This window comes from Micropterus dolomieu, linkage group LG01 (genome assembly GCF_021292245.1).
Source record: "Micropterus dolomieu isolate WLL.071019.BEF.003 ecotype Adirondacks linkage group LG01, ASM2129224v1, whole genome shotgun sequence".
In the NCBI taxonomy this organism is placed as follows: domain Eukaryota; kingdom Metazoa; phylum Chordata; class Actinopteri; order Centrarchiformes; family Centrarchidae; genus Micropterus; species Micropterus dolomieu.
The window spans coordinates 30368291-30373439 of NC_060150.1; the positions used below are offsets into that span (position 1 = coordinate 30368291).

The 5149-nt window shown below is 41.9% G+C and overlaps 1 protein-coding gene across 5 annotated transcripts in view; it reads right to left on the reverse strand.

The window, feature by feature from the left end:
• pabpn1 (poly(A) binding protein, nuclear 1) overlaps positions 1 to 5149 on the reverse strand; it is a 15900-nt gene that overhangs the window by 2219 nt on the left and 8532 nt on the right. The gene's annotated exons all lie outside the window — the stretch shown is intronic.

Genomic DNA, 5149 nt, shown 5'->3' on the forward strand with positions numbered 1-5149 from the left:
GGGGGGGGGGGGGGGGGGGGGGGGGGGGGGGGGGTGTTATTGGTATGTATATAAAAATGAATGACAGAAAGTTTAGGACAGTGTTCACAAATCACTGAATAGACATACCATCTTAACGGTATGGTGCCTTTGATTAACAAGGTAAACAAATAAATCTGGAAGAAGGGACTACAGTGTTGAAAGAAGCTGAAAGCAGCTTTGTCAAGAGAGGAAAAGTGTTTAACTTCCAGATGTTAGAATAATAATACTAAGTGTGTGAGTGTGAGGGGACAGCAAAGGCACTCTCTCTCCCTCTTTCTCTCTCTCTCTCTGCGAGAGCCGCCTCTTGGGTCACTGTGGGGAAAGACCTTGAGGACAAACAGCACCACACACGTACCCCCCAGCCACGACACGGTGCACGTACATATAGACACACACACACACCAATTTGGGGGCGGACACAACTCACAGCTGCAGCATTATAATACACTCAAACACTGCCCAACACATACACAAACGCCAGGAAGCAGCAAACCTTCCACACACACACACACACACACTCCACCTTCTCACATCAATCAGTGGCAACACAACACAAAAAGAGGTCACACTGGGACTGAAACCAGTAGGCATTAGGATAGATGCTGAGGTCAGGCTGCAGTAATGAACCCTCGTTTCTGGGCGTGAGCGCTGTAAAGGTGAATCTGAGTTTGTGTGTGTGTGTGTGGGTGGGGGGGTTAATGTACATGCAAGGACACACATAAGCATAATAAAAAAAAGGTTCTTCCACATCATGAGTACAGTATGCGTGTCTTCTGGCTCACATCAAAATCTTTGCTTTTTACCATGCCAACTTGGGAAGATGACTCCAACAATGCTGTTAATGGATGTAATCCCAGACGCCAATTTCTTAAGGGCATGTAAACTTTAAATTCTGGCAGATGTTGCTCTGTTTTAGCCTGTGCAGACAACACTTGCCGAGGCCTTGTTAAATCTGAACTTCTTATAAAGAAAGCCAATCAACACTTAGATACTTTATTAGAATGTATCTGTTGGACTGTGATTGCACGGCCGTAGCCAAGAACTGTGAAATCCTCCCAAGCACACAAGGGGTCAATGCAAAGATTCTGAACTCACCATGTGTTTTTCTTCACCATGGATGTGTTCCCGCAACAAGACAAGGCACCAGTGAAAAGTGCGGCTCAGGTTCAGATCTGAGTCTGATTCTGTTCAAGTGCAGTGCGGTCTTAAGTAGACCAGTGATGAATTCCTGATGTAGGGACCAAACAGCCCTTCTGCTCTCCTCTGCGAGAAGTGATCAAGGCCAGTTCAAGTGGAACAATTCTCTGCATGCTATTCTCTGTGGGTGATTATTACATATTAAACACTGCCGTTAGATAATGGGAAGAAGATACACTATGTAGCTATCAGTAATACCCTTGAGGGTGTTTTCTAGATTGAGTTCAGCCACGGCAGTCATATTACTATTTCATGACCTTGGAACTACCAGGTTTAAATCCGACTGACTGGACAACATAATCAAAACTGTACTTTTTTTTTTGCCAAGCCTTTTCAGGCTCTTGCTGTTCTGTTGGATAGGGGTGTGAAATCTTACTTTCATGATCACATAACTACAAATCAGCCAGACAGAACTTTCAAGATCAACAATCATGTCTTACCTCTGCATACAAACCAACAAGCCGACTTTAAAGCAGTTAAAAGTCAAATGCAAATAATGCTTAGTGTTTCAATAAATTATTTGCCAATAAAATACCCATTAGTATCAGTACTTTCAGCTCATGGAGACTTGATTTAAGCCCGGTCTTTGTGTGCCTTGTCCTGCAGCTCGGGCCAAATCCCAGCGAGTAAACTGGCAGGGTTAGGGTTTCTTGGTATGTGTGGGAGTGGCTGGAGTAAGTACACAGAGTGATTAGAGAGATTCTGACCTTGTGGTTCAGACATTTTCTCACACAAAGGAATGAGCAGAGATGTAACCCTTTCTTGTGGTTATCTAAAAAGGGTAGACTCGTTGAAATGTAAGGCTGCAACTCATGATTATTTTCGCAGTCGACTAATCTGTTATTTATTCGATTAGTCACAATTATTTTTGTCACCCTCTTAACACTAACCATTTAACTAATTAAATATCTTTCAAATGAATTACTGATCTCAAACACACAGCCTAACTAGCTAACGTTACCATTAAGTGAACGAGGTGTTCATTCTGAATAGTAAACCAGTATTAACGCCAGGGGTAAACCAGGGAAGATGCCTAGACAGCATAGGCTACTCCTATAATTCACTGAGTTATACTAACTTTTAACTTTTCAACAAAGAACTATATAAAACAAAAGCAAATTAAAATCAAGTACTATAACCACAACTGTACACTAACAATGTAATGTCTATTTAGAATAATAAAGCAATAGTCCTCTTTCATACTACTACTGTAGTTTATTTTTCCAATGTGCTTATTAGTTTTAAGCTATATGCAGATAATGTTCTGTAGGCTACATCACGAGCCAGAGGTTTCTTGATTTACTTGTTAAAATGTTAAACCATTACTCAGATTGTGAATAACTATCTTTCAGTTGTGGCCTTTCCTGTCGCTGCTGCTCTGTTGTTTCTGAGTAACTGGGACCAGAGGGCTCAGTGGGGGTGACTGGCCGGCCGGCTGGCCGGCCCCGCTCACCTGGCGGGCGCTTGTGGAGCTTCTCAACCCCGAAAACGTTTAAGCACATTTTCGATTCGCCATCAACTTTAGTAAAACTGACAATATTTAAATTCTCCACAGTTGATTTTTCACCTCAAATGCACTCAAAAGTGTATTAAGTGATTAAATAACATCTAAAACTTGTAAAAAAAACAAAAACAAAAAATGTTTTGCCGTTAGCCTCTTTCTCTGTTGCTTTCCACTTCTTGCGTGAATGTTTCTTCGTGAGTAGTCTTACAGTCAAGCAGTCATAGCAGACAGTGGAAGCGATACTGCACCCAGTACTTCCTGTAGTGCACAGTAGTTAGAAATAAACAACCAGAAATGTTCTTAAGAAGATTGCTATCTCTCCCTTAAACAGCCTCTCTGTAACAATACTTCAAGAATGAAATTTGACGTCGACAAATTTTTTTGTATAGTCGACGTCGAATAATCGTTGCAGCCCTACTGAAATGGGACTTCATTGCAAATACTCGAGTCAAGAGCAAGGGAAAAAATGGGGCTTGTCTGAAGAACTTTGCAAACTGTTTAGTCACTGAAAAAAAGACCTCTGCATGAGGGTTTTAGCCTCTTTCCCAAATTACTCCTGCAGCATCTTTCTTCTGGAAATCGTTCTGTGTTCAACATTAAGCAACACCCAAGGGCTAAAGGTTCCAGATGCTTTACAGGGAGGACCGAATCAGAATCTCTCAGTCTCAAAGCTCAGTGCATGTGTGGGGAAGTTGGCATGCTGATCAACGTGTTTGGCTCCACACCGCTTTTCAACAAGATGGCTCCAAAGATAGAGCTTGATGGGGTTTAATGAGGAGTTTCTAGTGAGATTCTTTGTAGCCTTGACTTCTCACTGCCTACCAGGGCTAACCACAGTTTATATAAAAAAAGGGTAGACTGCAGGTTATGTTGTTCAATTATACTCTAAACCTCTCAGATTATTTTTGCAGCTCTAGTTCAAGGTTAACTGCCAAGTGTGTTAATCACATGCTGTAAACACTTAGTGAAAGTTTACAGTGAAAACCCCATGAGGCCTTGCAGTAGAAACCAGACTACAAAGACTTACAGGACTCCACTGGAGAGCTGAAGTATAGCCCGTTAACACACTGTATGAAGAAAGCCACCAGAATCAGTGCACAACACTTTGATCGACAGCAGGCCTTTTCTGGTGTTCAATATGTACCACAGTAACGACAGACCACACAGAGTTTAACAGCTCTATAAAAACAAAAACACACCACCACAAACACCATCACAACTGGCAGCTGCGACAGGTTTTGAACATACTACTGATGATGTGGAGCGTCAGACACAGCTGCCACAATGCTGGAATAGAGTGAAGCAGCGTCTCAGTTAATGCTAAATGGTTTGAACCACTGCCTGCCATAAATGGTCTAATTACAAATGGCATCCCAACTCCTCCCAAAAGAAATGAAAAACCAGCTGGCGGAGCTTTGCACCTGTGCCTTTCTGTAATCATTACGTTGGCACTGACCCACACATGGTGTTACTGACAGCATGGGAAGAACAAAGTGATGTGCACCAAGTCTGTTGGCCTGTATTGAAATGGTTGTATGTGATGTGGTATGTAGTGAGCCCCTCAGTCCCACACCTGATGTGATTTCTAACCTCACTACACATCATGTTTGTGCATCTGTGTTTCTATTAGACTCTCCAAATATATTTACACACTGCACGCAACACTCAGATCTTAAAGCGAATGTCTAAAGACCTTTAGAAATGTTACCTCCTCTCACTGACAATGCTCAGATTTCTTCTCTGCCCTTCTGTACTTACCCCTCTACTCTATCGTGAAGGAATTTTGTTTTTCCTCATCTCCATTCTCAAGTTGCTTGCTCAGTCTATCAAGTCTTTTCGATGTGACCACATAAAATAATATTAAAAAAAAACCCACCTTTCTTACACTACACTGTCCACCCAATTATCTCTGGTGACAAAACTAAATCTGGACAACAATTTGCACCAAGCAAGGGGACACATTTCCACTAGATAATTTTATGAGCTGTCCTCAAGCTGTTTGTTTGCTAAAGTACATTTATTAATAAACATCCCACACAGGCTTGTGCTCAGGGCATTTTTACCAGCAGCATGAGGTACTGCAAACTTCCTGATGTATGAACCCTGCAAGTCAACTACAGACAAGGGACAAATGAAAGGAAAAACCTGAATAAAGGAGCGGAGAAGCATCAAATGCAGATGCTTACGTGCACCAAAGCTCGCTGAATGGTTTGCTGAGTATGAAAATTATGTGAATAAAATGCTACGGCCTTATCACCAGATCTCAACCCAGTTTCACACTTAAGGAAGATTTTGAACCAACGTGTAAGATAATGCTCTCCACCACCATCCCCGCAACACCAAATCATCTAAACTTTTATCTTCAGATCTATTTAGTGATGTATGGGACTTCCTCTGATGCCTTGTTATGTCTGGCTATGTTTGTTC